Raw genomic sequence first — 16,148 nt, forward strand, 5'->3', positions numbered from 1 at the left:
TTGTCGAATCACTGTGCTTATCACTGGGTGACGAGCTGCTATAATATGCTGAAAGCATCATGTAAATAATATATATAATATGTGATCAATATATCTTATTTCGAAGACAACAACAAACTACTGCATCGGATGTCATTCCCTGGCTGTAAATACTAGCGCTCCCGTTTTTTCTGCCACCTCCCTGCGTCCGCATCCTAAATGTTTACAAACATGAGAATTGGTCTATTGGTTAAATGCCGAGAAAGTGAACACGGAAGCAGCTTGAAGCGTAAAGCGCGAATATTTCTGCTGTGTGGAGTTAATATTAAGTTGATGACAACAACATTGCCATAGCAAACTGTAAGATATGTAAACCTGGGATTGTCTGCCGGGTACTTTAAGTCATTCATTCATTTTCTGCCGCTTTTACTGGGGCCGGATCACGAGGGCAGCAGTCTTAGGAGAGAACCCCAGACTTCCCTCTCCCCAGACACTTCCTCCAGCTCCTCCAGGGGGATCCTGAGGCGTTCCCAGGCCAGCCGAGAGACATAGTCCCTCCAGCGTGTCCTGGGTCTTCTCCGAGGCCTCCTCCTGGTGGGACATGCCTGGAACACCTCCCTAGGTAGGCGTCCAGTTGAGGTGCTAATTGTTTTTAAATTAAATTTTTTGTATATATATTCACTGTTGCACCGAAGTATAAAAGTGAAGAATTTCTGTTATTTATTACTTGATTGTTCAAGCTACCTCACAAAAAGTGCTCTGTTTGTTGAACGTTAAAATAAGGTGAATTCAATAAAAAATAGGGAAAATCCTGGATCTGTTTCTTCACTCTTCATTATTTCTTCATTATGTATTATAGAAGTATTGGATCGAATTTCGTATTGGTAGATACTTGAAATCAAATGACTCGGACTAGAGGTCTGCGGGACCCGACCAGATTTCTGCGGCGCGGGAATAAATTTCCGAATAAAGCGCGGGAGCGGTCGGTAACGGGTTTAATTTGGGACGGGAGCGGGCCGTCTAGCAATATCGCTCCCAACTACCGAGCGAGCACGCGTATGTATGTGTGTAAATGAAATAGCGCGATGCTGTGTTTAGCTTGTTTGTTGCTGTGTGTGTGTGCGCGCACGTGCGAATGAGAGGTGTGTGTGTTAGTGCGCGCGCGAATGAGAGAGCTTTGTCTTTGTGTGTGTGCTTGGTGCTTATGTGTGTGTGTGTGTGTGTGTTTATACAGACAGCTTGTTATAGGCTGTCTGGACTCTGTATAGCTGGGTGGTTTTCGGTTTTGTTCTCCCTTTCGCTCTTTAGCGGGATCGGGCGTGGCGGGTAGAAAACGGGGCGGGTCGGGCAGCGGGACAACAAATGCTGACTGTAAGCGGGAGCGGTCGGGCTAAAACCTGGCGGGTGCGGGATTCAAAATTTAGTCCCGCGCAGATCTCTAACTGGGACTCAAGGGGAAAAAAACCTGACTGGGACATCCCTAGCTTACAATCTTAAATAGACAGTTTCCAAAGAGGTATGCAGATGTGGGGTCACATCTTCCTCCAAGATGGATAGAGACAGAAGTCGCGAGCCACTGAGCTCTTCAGAGCTGACCCCGGACCTGTTAAAAGTATCCACAAACAAATAGAACATGAACAAAGTCAAATCGGTTTCATTCTCAATGTTGTTTCGTGTAGTCTCAGCCTTCTTATCAAAACTGGTACAATCACCTTCCAAACTGGCAGCTTGCATAACAAGGAATTTACTTAAAAAGAATTAACACATCCTTCCCCTTTTCCATTTTATTCAGATCTTGACTTTTCTCTCCTTCCTTTTTCAGCACCATCAAGTCTAAAGCAAAAATTGATTAATAAAAAATGGTCAGCAAAGCAACAGACATTAAAAAAAAGGACATTCAACGCAACAACGAAAAATTATTGTTCATTTTGCATTTCTCAAAACTTAATGCATGTCTCAGTTTATTTATAGAGCAAAATTCAAAACCACTACAGTTGATCAATGTGCTGTACAGCGTGGATTCGATCGGTGCAAAGTCTGAGTCCATCAGATCTTTCAGAAGTTCTGTGAGTTCATCAACTCCTCCAGAGGCTGCACCTGGATGACGAATGCTTTCAGCGATGTTTCCAACTGAGTTGGTTCCCAGTTTGCTGAGTGGTAAGTCCCATGTCGGCAGGAGGATTTCCCCTCAGGACTCCAACTACAGAAGCCACGTCGTAATAATGCCACTACTAAAACAAGCTCCTTATTAACTCAAGCAAATCATAGGCAGAATAGTCAAATCTCCCCTATTTTAATTAATAATAGACCCCAATATATATCATTATATGCAGACGATGTGCTTCTTTATATGACAAAACCGGAATTCCATTCAAACCCTTCTAAATTTATTAGAGTCATTCAAAAAATTGTCAGGTTTTACAATAAATTGGGACAAAAGTGAGTTAATGCCCCTTACTGAGGATATTGATATAATTTTTTTACAATCTACTCCATTTAAAATAACTCATAATTCATTTACACATTTAGGAATTAATATTACAAAAAAGGCAGAGGCTTTGTTAAAACCCAATTGGCATGTTAAATTAAATCAGTTAAAAGATAATATAAAACTTTGGATGACTTTACCAATTTCTATGGTAGGAAAAATTAACGCAATTAAGATGGTAACACTTCCCCGATTCTTATATTTATTTCTGTCCATTCCAGTTTTTATTCCAGTTAAACTATTCACAAAATTAGAATCTGTAATAACTTCATTTATATGGAATTATAAAACTGTTAGGATATCTAAAAAACACTTCCAGTCCAGCAAATCTAAAGTAAAAGGAGGATTCAACCTTCCTTCGTTCAAACATTATTACTGGCCTGCAAATTTACAGTCCCTTGCTTGGTCGAGACATACTCCAGAAGACATTACAGGGTTCAACGCTAAGGATTTTTTTCTACTGGCCCAATTGGGCCAGCGGTTCAGATTTTTACTTGCCCTGCCAATATATTCACTGGCCCCACCAAAAAAAAGTTAAGTTAATAGCTATTTCTTAGCCACATGTTTTTATATTGTGTCAAAAATGTGTTTGAATCTAGAATTTTAATATTTTTTAAATGTTAAAAAATGTATAATGAGCATATCTTCGCATTGTACCCTCGTAAATGTCTGCTTCCAAGACATTCTTTTAGCCTCATAAATTAATTTCCCTGTACTGTTTTTTACCAGGTTACAAAAAACGACATGCTCACAACATACAATCAGATAGAAGGAACCGAAAAGCAATATGGTGTTTACAACATCACTGAGAAGGTAGCATTTAAAGGCTTAAAAGCACAAACTGTTTCTCGATTCTAAGACTGTATTCATATGCAATTGACAAATAGTCGCAGACAAACTGAACTTTTGTGACAAGGCACTACGAATCGGGCCAGTAACAATTCTGTCTACGGTCCAGAGCGCCTCGCACCCTGGCCCTGGGCCACCGGGCAGTCCTTATTGTTGAGCGCTGCATTAAAGAAATACCAGAATGGGTTTTACTAGAAAGAACCTCCTGTAAGACAACATCATTGAGAGCTTTATTGAATAGTCCATTAAAAGTTTAATCAAAAATTTACACGGAAAACTTTGCGATAAATAACTCTCTTAAGATATGGAAACGGATTAAACTATCCCTCGGTCTCCCTTATTTGGATTGCCCAATAAGTTCAAACCATGCCTTTATTCCAGGAACTCAAGACAAAATATTTTCACGCTGGAAAGAAAAAGGATTAGTTGTCAGGATCCAGCCCTTACAGCCCTGTCACTCCTGTGTTTAATGTCTCTTTGTTTGTTTTGTGTATTAGCACATGGTTGTCTCTTTTGTTGTGTTGGCCATGTGCTCCTCTTGTCCTGCCTCCTTGTTTTCCTATGCCTCGCCCCCTTGTTTAGTCCTCGTTTGTCTAATTATGTTCACCTTTTCCTTGTGCTCTCTACTCCCTTTATATTGAGTTCATTTTCCACTTGTCTTTGCCGGTTCGTCATACTGTCTTTCGTGTGCTTGTCTAGCTTATCTTGTTTAGTGCATGATAGAGGTTTTTTTTATAGTCTAGTTTTGTTTCCTTTGTTAAGTCTAGTACAAGTCTTTTTGATAGTGATGGTGAAATGAAGCTTTCTGAACCAGTGAAGCGCTCGACTCAATTGTATCGGAAAAAGGTTCGCTACTCGAAGCTTTCTAAATCAGAGCTCGATGAGGACCTCTTCTGGTGGAAGTGTGGGAAAGCACTGTGTTGCCATAACGTCAAATGTTCACAACTGACCAACTCATTCATGTAGTAATACAACAACAACAGCAATATAAACAAATTACTCAATTACTGTAGTTTTTACATAAGATATATTACATTACACCACTGATGACTGTGGTAAAATCCAAGGTATTCAAAAGTTTATCATAATACAATTAGCCCTACTCCAAGCAGGGATCGAACCAGCGATAACTGTATGGGAGGCGAGTGCTCTAGAAGGACGTTATGTGAGTGATACTTTAAGGATACACTCGCCAGATGGTTTCTGTTAAAGACAATACTACGATATGCGTTGGTTTTCTTTTAAGATAGTTGTAAAAATACGCTAATACACTTTAGTATGGTTCAAAACCTTTTTACTAAAAATTACTATTGTATTTTAGTTTAATTACTGGTGTGTGGGACCGGTGCAGGGCTTTGAAACAGTACAAATGTATGTAATCGACGCCTAATCTCTCGCTATACACTTTACTACGAGGGTGTTTAAACCTTTGAATCAAAATTCGAAGCAGTCACGTGGGTAAAGGCGAAAATGAAGCTTCGGACGTCACTGATCACGTGATGATGGCAAAACGAATCAAGCTCCGGTACACTGCTTCACTGCGAGATGTATCGTTTTTTGATACATGCTTCGAAGCCTCTGCGCACAACGTCACATCACTACTTTTTGATCTTTATCTTGAATTAATTTATCCTTTTGATTCGGTTAATTTATTATTTTTTTCTTTCAATAAGGTTGCTGTCATTTTTCAACTTTTATTTCTGTTTGCAGCTCAAGACTAATTTCAAGTTTTCATTTAGCTATTTTTGTGATCCTTAGCCTCAGTCTAGCCCTAATCTTTAGTTAATTCTGTGTTTTGCTTTGTTTTATTTCTAGTTATAGCTTATTTCTTTAAGCCTTTTAAGTTTCAGTAGTTTTATTTAGTTCCTTATTTGCTTTTTTTTTTGAGCTCTTATTTCCCCTCTTAATTATTTCTCATATTTACTTAGTTCTAGTTTGTTTTTTGCTTGCTCTTCTTTTTAATTTTCTTGTTTCCCCAGCCGTTTAGTCCTGTTGTGTTGCTTGTGTCACTTCCCTCCTGAGTCATCGCTGGTTGTGGATCCCCTTCCCTTGATGATCAATCTGTTTGCCACCCCTGTCCCTAACCAGAGGTTCGCCTAGCTACTTTTTGACTCTTAAGACACTTCCCTCTGTATCATCCTGAGTCTCCTCCCCTCAACAGCCTGTTCTCCTGAAATCGTCCTGCACTATTGACTGTCCTCCTGCATAGCCTTGTTTACCTCCTGAAAATAAACCTTGTGTTCTCTTGTCAATTCTGCATTTGGGTCCTCCTTGCCCCCCATGACATTAGTATATATAAGAGATTTATATGTTGATAATACATTTGGCTCATTTAGTCAGTTAAAATCAAAATATGATCTTCAATCCTCTGAGTTTTTCAGATATTTACAAATAAGGGATTTTACTAGGGAAAATTTTCCTGGTTTTGAAAATATATCCATACACCAGACACTTGAGAATATAACAAAACATAGTCCAATAGAAAAAGGTACTGTCTCTCTTTTTTTCTATAACTTATTATTGGATGAGGTTAATTCAAACACTGACAAAATTAGGAAAGAGTGGGAGAAAGAGCTAAATACAGTGATATCAGATGAGTCATGGGAAGATTATCTTTCCAAAATTCATGATTGCTCTATCAACGCGAGACACAGACTGATTCAAATTAAAGTTGTACACAGACTTCATTATTCAAAAGTGAAACAAATGCAACAAATGTAAAAACTCTGAAGGTACACTGGCTCACTCATTCTGGTCATGCCATAAAATTAGTTCATTTTGGCAGAGCATTTTTAATTTTATATCTGAAGTATACGGGATAAGTCTGTTACCAGATCCAAAATTGGGCATTTTCGGAGACACCTCAGAAATAGGAGATAAATATATATCACAGGCAGTATCTTTGTGTATGATATTAGCAAAGTAAATAATTTTACAAAATTGGAAGTCAGATTATGTGCCTGTCTTCGAAATTTGGGTTAGAAGGCTTAAGTTACGTGTTGCCCATGGAGGAAAAGCGATATGGGATGACAAACAAACTAAACACATTTTTTAAAATCTGGAGCCCAGTTAAGTTTTAGATCAGTAATGCTAACTTGTAACTCTTTATAAGTGAGATTGGTCTGGAGTAAGTCGAATCGTGGAGCCTACGCATTTCTCTGTAAATTATTTTTGTTTCATATTTAATTCTATGTATTTCCTTATGCTTTCTGGATGATGTTGTATTATGTTGTGTCCGACTATTTGTGTATTTTGAAATGGCCTTTGTAACCCCCCTTAATTTTTTATTTTTATGTTGTTTTTTTTTTGTTCTGTTTATGTTATTGATTATTTCTTATGCTAAAAACAATAAAAAAGATTATAAAAAAAAATCATAGGCTAAAGCGCTTAATTCACGCCATGTCATTTGCTTGATTTGTGCTGCATCATTTGTGCGAATCGCACCGCAGGATGTCTAATCGCGTCTTTGCATTGACTAAACATGTAAATCACTCGCGCTTGTCGCGTCATACCATAACACTCTCCAGAAACAATAGAAAGTTATCTATCCGCTTGTGCTTGAGATGTCTCTTTTATTTTAAGGGTGGAGTGCCACAGAGCTTGGTTTTAGATCATCTTCTTTGCAGTGAGTAGGATCTAGGGCAGGGGTGCTCAACCCTGTTCCTGGAGATCGACCTTCCTGCAGATTTCAGTTGCAACCCATATTAAACACACCTGCCTGTAATTATCAAGTGCTGTTCAGGTCCTAATTAATTGATTCAGGTGTGTTTGATCAGGGTTTGAGCTGAACTCTTTAGGAAGGTCGATCTCCAGGAACAGGGTTGAGCACCCCTGATCTAGGGTTACCACTTTTAATACAAAAAAAAAAAAGGGACGCATACTGCAGAGGGGGCCACATGCCTTGGGGGCCTAGACCACAGCGATCACAGGCGCAATAGCATGCCAGTGGTTGTTAACCGCCACTTAAAATATGTTTTCTGGTAAGTACCAACACTTGGGCATTAAAATAAACTCTCTTTTATTGAAATCTATGCAAGTAGATGCAGTCTATCTCTTTTACAATTCAACAGACTTCTCTAATGATTATATAATCGTAGCTGAACACATAGGCATAGCTGACAATAATTAACATCGGCCAAAATAGGTTAAACAAAGTGTGACAGTAACCACAAAAACAGGCTTTGGATGACCAATTTTTGCAGTGACACCTATCTAAACATGGAATCAGCACAGAAACTGGCTACACACATTAGCTAGTAAAGTTTTAACATAGCCTATTTCTTATTTTAAAATATGGAAAGTTGCAATTTACTAGTTTATTGTCTTTACATGGGCATTGTGTTGTTTATTAAAGGTGCAGTAGGTGATCTTCCACAATGCTAACAGCCTAGCATAAATCTCTGAATCACAGTCCCTCCCCTGCCGTCTAGAGCCACGCCTCCTTAAACACGAGCACAGCAGAGAAACCCTCTCTCATGTGTTAAGAGCGACTAGTAGTGATGGGAAGTTCGAATCATTTTACTGACTCGGATCTTTGAGTCTCGTTCATCAAGATGAACGAATCTTTTTTCGAGTCATTTTGTTCATTTGGTTCAATTTGCCAAAATATTATTAAAATATTACGAATTGCTTCCAAACACATCTACAACTAGCCCAAAAGGTTGACTGCATGACAAATAAGTCATAAGTAGAATATAACAAGGAGAAAATAATACTTCAATGTTTACCTGCTCTTTTGTCTATGAAGGTATTGTTGTCTTTGCTCAGCTCACCTCTTCATGTCTTCAAATGTCAGGGGTTCGTTCACGTTACACTGACAGTCACATATAATCTTAATCAATGCAGAGTCTAAGCCGATAGGAGCCATGATCGTTCCTTCATCACGTGACAGAATGACTCAAACCCGAGGACTCGAGAGATGAAAGGATCAAAACTTTTCCCGGCTCTAAATGCATATGATTGGCTCGTGATGAACGAGTGGCTCAGACCCGATAGAGGACTGGAGAGGTGAGCGGATCAATTCTTTTTCCGGCTCTAAACGCATATGATTGGCTTCTGCCAATGCAATGAAGACATAAAAAATATATTATATATGTTGTAAAAGGTCCCTTAAACTGAAAATAGTCTTATCAATCTTTTATCAAAAGATTTTAGTGGCTGAACAACACTTCTGTGAAGATATAACCCATTTGTAACAACACCATCTAACGTTACATCAGCTTTGCATGAAGCTAAAATAGTTTTAAGACAAAACATTACCTGTCTGAGAGAACTCCTTCAGCTATTGTTTCATCCTTTCTCCAGCAAAGGTAACTCCAATATTGATTCAGGTTTTTAAAAAGTTTTGATTAAGCAGGTTTTCACCGATCGCGTGCGCACGCCCTCTCTCGTGAACGCTCGGCAACAACAACGGTCGGCGGAGATGCGTACAAACAGCTGCGCAGTTGTTCAAATCTGCATTTGCTGACAGACAGATTCGCCTACTTATCGGAATTATGAGAGATGTCGGTCCGACTCTATTTAATTGGATGAACATTTTTTAGTTTTATGCTTTACCCAAAATATAAAAATACATATAAATACATTTAGATCATTTACTTCAATCATTACTATTAGACTGTGAAGAGACTTTCAACCAGCACAACAACAAATGCTTCTGAAGACAATCACCTACTGCACCTTTAATGTATCAAATGTAATGTTTCATATAATAAATTAATCCTTATGTGTCTGACTTAACCTTAACAAATGAATCATATTACATCGGAATGTGATCCACTTGCATTGTATTTACTGAATTTTTACAAATTACAATGTGACCCAGTGTGTAAAAATCCTGACCAAACCTAAGTTTGAGTTAAGACATTCATTTCACTGTGATTTCAGTTGTTGACATGGTTTTACTCAGTTAATATTAAGGGTGTTACGATCCTCCAAATCCTCGATTTGATTACATTTCAATTCTAAAGTCATGTTTCGATTCGATTTTCGATTATGAATAATTAATTAATAACGAATTAATTATTTGTAGCCTACCGTTTAAACTACTTGACCTGCATGGTCTTTGCTTTACCTATAAACAAATCATACAGTAAATGAATAAAGGCAAGATACACACATAATTACCACCTGTCAATCTCTTTTTCTGTGGGACTCGTGAATAGGCAGTGATCTGTGTCGTTATAATGGCGTCGGTAAAAAAGGTGCACAACCAACAGGAACCAGCCAACAGTATCTGAGGTGTTCGCTAAAATTACCAAGTACTTGTGAGTGAAAGTCTGAAGCAGTCTACTGAACCGCTGACTGCCTGGACCCGATGTCTCGAGCGCATGGCTGTGTGTGCGTCTGTGTCTGTGGTCACGTGATGTGCGTTTTCAGCGGTAATGAGGAAAGAGGGCTGCTCAGAAATACCACATGCTACTGTGGATGTCAAATCGTTGTCGTTCTAAAATACCATTTAAAAACAAAGACATATTAGTATAAACACGGCCTGAGTGTGTACTTTTTGCGAGCGGATTTGCAATGGGGGCGGGGCGGGGCGGAGGATCGCGATGCCGGTGTTGTCTATCGGATGAACCCTAATACGTACATAGCAGAGCTTGCAAAACTGTGTTTTTTTTGTCGACAACACGAACGTTGTCAACATAACTAACTGGAAATCCAAAATGCTTACACACCGGCGACTTCATTGAAAGAGGAGAGGGTTTAAGTTCTGTCGACGGGTCTCCTGCGTCTGCCGTTTAACAAGCACTTCAACAAGCGTGCTTTTTTCCCGCTTGGCAAGCCAAGCTGACGTGACATGGTAGCGTGGCAGCATCGACGATTCTATTTTTTGATTCGATAATCGAAATTGAGCATAAATTTAGATCGATTTTGATTAAAAATCGAAATCGTGACACCCATAGTTAATATTAAATACATTTTTTTTTTTTTTATTATTTTCACAGACTTTTCTTTATTTCATGTAGAAAACGGTAAGTAAAAAAAAAAAAACTCCATCTAGGTTTTCACAGACTGGGTCAAATTTTGAACATTTATTTAGCAACTAACGTAAATATTGTTGATAATAATTACACTGTCATTACCATGTCTGCTTCGGGAGAGACTTTCGGTACGAAGAACTGTCTGACTGTGCTTTGATTTTTCTCCATGTTATTGCATGTCTGACAGACCACCATAAGCCACAGAGAACGCTCTCTGCTTAAAAGACCCGCCCACCTCACTGGACAGTTAAAAAGACCAATCAAACTAAAGATGACGTCAAGTATTAACCAATCAAAAGTAAAAAAAAATGAGGCAACTTCATAAAAATGCGCGTGGGATGACTTGCAGGAGACTTGCTACTTTTAAAAACTGATTAAAAATACGGGACAAAACCCGTCCCATACGGGACGCGCAAATTCATTCTCAAATTCGGACAATTCCGTATTTTAAGGGACGGGTGGCAACCCTAGTAGGATCAGTCATTAGTTATGCAAATATTATCTGCATTCTCTAAAATATTAGCAACTGTACATAGTTATACATAATTATATACAGGCTCCTGTTTTAAAGAAATGTATGTCAGAGGACGGACAGGAGGGTTCTATTCTGTAGAAGTAGAGGCAAAACATATAGCTTGGGTGTTGCACTGCTGGCAACAGTAACATTCAAATTAAAGTCTATATGGAGCACTCAAGGGCAACACGGTAACGCAGTGGGTAGCAAAGGTCGCTAGTTTGAGCCCCAGCTGGGTCAGTTGGCATTTCTGTGTGAAGTTTGCATGTTCTCCTTGTGTATGGGTTTCCCTCACAGTCCAAAAACATGTGCTATAGGTAGGCCCACACGGAATCTGCACGCACAGAATTTCCGCAGATTTTCTGCAGAATTCCGCATATTTCTGCAGATTTTTAGCCCATTATTAATTCTGTTTTTTAACTTGAGTAAATGTGTAAATCTAAATTTATTTAGTTTTTATTCAGTAATTTATTACTTTTTGTTTCATATATTAAGGGTTTAGTTATGAAACTCCGCTGGATACTCTAAAAATAATTCCGCTGAAATCCGCAGATTTTTACCAAAATTCTCCGCAGAAATAGCAAAAAACGTCCGCAGATTCCATCTGGCCCCGGCTATAGGTAAACTGAATAAACTACATTTGCAGTACACTGAAAAAAAAAATATTCAAAGATGATTCCTTGGATTTACGCTATTTTTTATGTTAAGTGGTTGTAAACAATTTATTTGGGCTGAATTTAAACAAACAAATTAAATTGAACATTATTGAATTTAAGTTGTTTGTTTAAATTGTCCATAGTGTATGAGTGTGTGTGTGGATGTTTCCCAGAGATGGGTTGTAGGATGAAAGGGCATCCCCTGTGTAAAACATATGCTGGATAAGTTGGTGGTTCATTCCGCTGTGGCAACCCCTGATAAATAAAGGGACTAAGCCGAAAAGAAAATGAATGAATGGAACGCTCAACAATGTTTTTTTTTTTTTTTTTGCTGGGTTTTCAAACTACTTATTTAAAATGAGCTGAATCAACATGATTCTTGAGGTTTGTTTTAGGACAACCGAATTGTTTTATGTTCAATCCACTTAAATTTGCAAAGACAGTTAGCTTAATCGATTTGTGTTGACTCAACAAGGAGGAATTGTGTGGAATCCAACATTTTCTCAGTGAGTCAGTGTAAATTTAAGAAATGTCTACTTGTCTGGGTGAAGACAAACTTTGTTTCACTATTTAAAAGCAACTTACAATCTGTGTGTTTTTACTATCATTAATACATTTCGTAAATGTTCATATTACAGTGTGAATTAGCTCTAATGTCATTAAATCTAAACCATCCACTAACATCATGTTGAACACAAATAAATTGAATAATTATGTTACAATCGGGTGCGGTTACCTATATCAGAGCAATTGATAGGTGTGGGTTGATGATATGAGGCAACCTATTCTGACTACATTTGAGCAGATCTGCGCATCCCTAATGTTTCTCATCCAACTTATCCAGCATATGTTTTATGCAGCTGCAATCCAGCTCTGGGAAACACTCATACACTACGGACAAATTTAACTTATTCTGCTTATATTATTTTAGCATGACTTTGGACTGTGAGGGAAACCGGAGCACCCAGAGGAAACCCTCATGAACACAGGGAGAACATTCAAACTCCACACAGAAATGCCAACTAACCCAGTCGGGGCTCGAACCAGCGACCTTCTTGCTTACAGATATAGATAACCGCACCCGATTGTAACATATTTATTTGTGTTGAACATGATGTTAGTGGATGGTTTAGATTTGATTGTGCTACCCATTGTGCCACCCTGTGATTTTTCTATTGATTTGTTTCTTTGATGTTAATAGGAAAAAATTTAAGTAGTGTAGTCATCTATTTTTGTATGCTATTGTTGTTATGCAATAAACAAAACAGTCTGAATCATATTTAAATGCCATTAATTGAATTGTCTCTGGGTTTCTAAAGAATCGATTTCTCTCATCACTACTCATTAGTGACTAAATTAATATTTACTAACAATAGGGTATATGCGGAAGTATGCTCAAGGGCTTTTAATTTGTCAGTAACATGGGTTAACTGCTTCCGGTGAACTGTATGCTAATGCAAAATCGGCGCGTATAAGGTCTGTTTTCTTTAAAAATGACTGATATCCAATTAAAGTGGGTCTCAGATTGTACAAAAAGCACTGCATTAAACTACGTTTCCCCCGCCATGTCTTTATAATATAAGCATTTTTTTTTTACCCCAGTATATTCAATGAAGCTTCTGCGCTAGCCTGCCCATTCTGACATTCTTTTCATCTTGTTTTACGCTTTAGCAACTAAATGAATGCCAAAGTCTGTTTAACTGATTGTATTTTAATTATATCACAACATCGATGCTGTAAAAGGAACCGTATAAAATGAAAAAAGTCACATTAACCGTTCACCGGAAGCAGGGCCGGCGCTTCCATAGAGGCGACCTAGGCGGCAGAATAGAGAGGGCGGCGTTCCCGAAACTACCCTCGCCACCCGCGCCCACAATTATATCCGCGTCTAGAGCAGCAGAATAGAGAGGGTGGCGTCCCCTAAACTACCCTCGCCACCCGTGCCTCAGTTATATCCGCGTCTAGGGCGGCAAAATAGACCCCCCCCCCCTTCCCCCCCGGTTTCACTTTAGGTTTGAGGGCGGCGTGACCGTCCTTTGCCTAGAGCGGCAGTTCAGCTTGCTCCGGCCCTGACCGGAAGTTTATCACTATGGGAACAACACTAGCTCCGCATACCCTACACGAGAGGCACAATACCACTCGCTTCTACTATTACTATTATGCAGGTGTACTTACAAAAATTACACCAATAAGTAATAAGTAACTCGATTTGTATAGCTTGTAAAGATGAAAATAAAGCATTTAGATGAATAGTATCAATATAAACAGGAGCATAAAAGAACACAACCCTTTCTTCAGTTAAATCACATACTATTAAATGTATTAAATTCAATTCTAAAATGTCCAGCCAGTGGCAGATGATGGTCTGATCCAAATAGACCTTTCTTGGATGCTGCATGGATGCCCCCATAACGACCAGAGTCTTCCGGTAAAATGTTAGAACTTCCGTTTACAGCGTTTACAACTAATTTGCCATCCGAAAATGGATTTCAATAGCGTTTTGAGTGGATTACGGAGTGTTTTTGTCACACATAATCTGTCAAATTTGGTTCAAGCGTGAGAGAAAAACGTTCTCCTAGTTCACGTGTCTGCCGTCTGAAATACAGTGTATGTGTGTCATAGACTGTAAAATATATGGACGTAGTATCCGTGACGTCACCCATAGGTTTCTAAAGAGCGCAAAAGAAGCCACAAGTAGGCGCGGCCAACTGTCGCCATTTTGTTTGTGCGTCATCACACCCACGGCGGGATACCAAACAAGGGCAAAGAGGCAGAGAGTGAGCGGAGCTACACACACCTGCTGGCATTTAGCTTGGACCTGGTTCAGACACACGTATACTGTGGGAGAAACGCTTAATACTTTATCACCTGTGACTCGTTTGTATTCTGACCGCTTGTGCTTGGTTGTACACTATATCAATAAAGTGTTTAGACTTTTAAAAACGCTGCTGTAATACACAGAGCCACTAAACATTGTTCTTATGACGTTTTTCAACAGGAGGAAAACGCGAATTACTTCCAAACACTTCAGATACAATCTGTGTTAGTTAATGTGAGACTATGATGAAATCCAGCATAACACTGTGTTAGGTCCCATGTGGGACCTGTTTGTATGTGTGTGTTTTTTGTGTGATTTTTGCAGAGCCTGCATGCATGATTGCAGATTGGTGGGTGGGTCATCCCACCTGAGACTCATCGTGGGGTGTTTATAAGGAGTCCGGCATTCTGTCTAGGAGAGCTCGATTAGCCGGACGTCTCTGCTTGGCGCTTTTGATTTAGTTTTGTGTTTGGATCATGAGCTCAGTACACGTCCATACACATGCTTTTCACTACTGACTTTCACCTATACTGACTTGGATTGCTTTAAATACTTTTTGTTAATTATACATTTTGTTAATAAATCATTTCTCTTTTCAATTTACCTGGTCCGTATTGTCTCTCTAATGTTGCAACTTTGAGCCGGTTGTAACATATGGGGGCTCGTCTTATTGAGAGGCATGCGGACCGGTAATTGTTAAGGAGAATCAGGTGCATGTTTTGGCAGAGCAGAGCGTTCGTTTGGCTTCGGACAGGTAAGTTCGGCTCATAATATGTTTTGGTGATCCCCGGATAGGTTATTGTTTTTTTTATTTTTTGGTGTTTTCCTGGGTTAAGTGCACGGCCGTGGTTGCATTTCTGAGCCGACAGTTCAGCTGTGCACCAGCGGTATTAGCTGCTTAAAGAGGCTTGACTCTTGGGAAAACACAGAAGAGTTAGGTAAGTTTAGTTAGTGGGAAATGTGGGTTAGTTAGGGGGATATTTGATTATGAGCCGATTGCTTATGTCCGAAGTTTAGATGTAAGTCGTAAGTATTTATTAGTACTGCATTTGGGTAAGTTTATTCTTTGGGATGATTTCGTTGGAAGACTTTGTTAGTTCTCCATCAGAGGAGAAGTTAAATTTGTGTTCAAAGCTACAGCTGTGGGACATTGTTGATAACTATAAATTAACGGGAATTGATAAGCGGTTGCGAAAAAATGAATTGAGAGCTTTGATTAAGAGCGCATTAGTTGATTGTGGCGTGTTAATTCCGGTATCTGAGACTGCTGATGAGGGAATGGGTAAGTTTGATTTTTCGGAGAGTAATTTATCGTTTGAACAGCGAAAAGAATTATTAGAGTTGAGACAGGCTCATGAAAAAGAAATGTACAAGCAGGCAACAGAGCGCGAGCGAGAACTAAAAGAAAAAGAGGTTGAATTGGCGAGATTAAAGGCAGAGGAGTTGGTAAAACAGCGTGAAATCGAATATGAGAAACTTAAACATGATCAAAAATTAGAATTAGATCGACAAGCTAGAGATTATCAGTTACAAATGGAACGATTAAAAATCATGGCTGATGGGAGACCCTTAGCAGACGGCGTCGGGGAACGAAATCGAGCAGGTGACTTGGTAAGCAATTTAAAGTTGCTACCAAAATTTAATGGAAAAAGATCCTGAAGTTTTCTTTTCTTTATTCGAAAGTGTAGCTGATGAACGAGGTTGGCCAAGCGCTGACCGTACAATTATGTTGCAGTCAGTACTTGTGGGAAGAGCTCAAGAGGCTTATACTGCGCTTTCAGTGGAAGATCGTAGAAATTATGAAAAGGTAAAATCTGCAGTTCTTAAAGCGTTTGAATTAGTTCCTGAGGCGTATCGCATA

Source organism: Danio rerio, chromosome 4 (genome assembly GCF_049306965.1).
Source record: "Danio rerio strain Tuebingen ecotype United States chromosome 4, GRCz12tu, whole genome shotgun sequence".
NCBI lineage: Eukaryota > Metazoa > Chordata > Actinopteri > Cypriniformes > Danionidae > Danio > Danio rerio.